The sequence below is a fragment of the Pseudophryne corroboree genome, chromosome 4 (genome assembly GCF_028390025.1).
Source record: "Pseudophryne corroboree isolate aPseCor3 chromosome 4, aPseCor3.hap2, whole genome shotgun sequence".
Lineage (NCBI taxonomy): Eukaryota > Metazoa > Chordata > Amphibia > Anura > Myobatrachidae > Pseudophryne > Pseudophryne corroboree.
Genome location: NC_086447.1, coordinates 706439888 through 706441145, shown reverse-complemented (window position 1 = coordinate 706441145; position 1258 = coordinate 706439888). Strand labels below are relative to the sequence as shown.

The window sequence follows — 1258 nt, the reverse complement described above, 5'->3', positions numbered from 1 at the left end:
GACAGATGAAACAAGTATGCAAGAGTTTTAATGCCCATTAGTTCCTGAGCTACTCATACAGATTTATCACCTCCTTATATTTACAACACGGAAAAAAAATTCAGTAGCGTGAACAGAATTTTGGCACCTAATTGCCTATTATGTTTACAAATACCAAAAACAAATTATTTGATAGGTACTGTATAGATTAAGAAAATATGAAGGAAGGGGAACTATTCCTTCTGCTGTTCAGCAAGAGTGTTTACTGCACCTGGTATTCCTTGGTAGTCTCCCAAACAAGTACTAACCAGGCCTACCAAAGATTTGCTTCCAAGATCAAATGAGATTAGGCGCATCCTGTGGAGTATGGCAGTAATCTGCTGAATAAGTGAGTACTTGTTCCTTAAGAAAGGAAAGTGTACTTCTGCTGTCCAGGGAGACCCGTACACTTATTTGTCAGAAAGACAAACTCTGGATGAGAGAGTACACATGCAAAGGTGTGCGTGAATAGTTTAGGAAAAGAGTGTATGTGAGCAGGAATATTTTTAGATTTAAAATCCTGCACAAAAAAAAAGGGGGGAGTAAAGAGGTTTTCTGAAGATCAGTGCTGCTAATTATCTGGGAAGATTGCAGATTTATAAATAAGAAACTCTGTCAGAGGATCCAAATGAATAGATCTCTAACTTCAAAAAAGTTATCAATATAATTTCAGTACAGTAGCACTATACCACAGATAGTGTATTAGATATATTAGATTAGATATATCTCATATGTTTTTCAATGTCAATACAAATTCCAGAAAACTGTAAATTACTCACAATTTCTAAAGTTGTAACAATTAATGTAAATAAGTGGCTCCCTTACTTTGTGGGAGGCGCATGAATTATCACCTATTCACTGTGAAAAAAAACTGTTTTCAACTAAAAGTTACATTTTATTCTCTACTAATTTTTTAAGTTAAGAGTGCCCCAATACAGAGTCTTTCTTTTTCTTCTATTTTTATGTAACCAAAAACTTTAGACAGCAATCCCCAAGGAATATTACAGATCTGCCAACATACTCCTGGGTAATGATTCAATTGTTTTTCGGGCAGTGATAAGTAATGGGCACACGGCAGAGCAATTCAATTGTTTTGCCGATTGGGCATGACTGCATTACTTATTCTGCTTATCACACCAAATGCACCAGGTTTAGCGGCTAAACCCATGCAAATTCCTGTTTTGGGGCACTCAAATGGCAGTCTGGGAACCCAAATCGTCAACTTTTTGCTTACTTATGC

General features: G+C 36.2%; 1 pseudogene; it reads right to left on the bottom strand.

Annotated features, from left to right (window-relative positions):
- Positions 1-238: 238 nt before the first annotated feature.
- Positions 239-357, bottom strand: LOC134912362 (5S ribosomal RNA; annotated as a pseudogene).
- Between the last annotated feature and the right edge of the window lie 901 nt (positions 358-1258).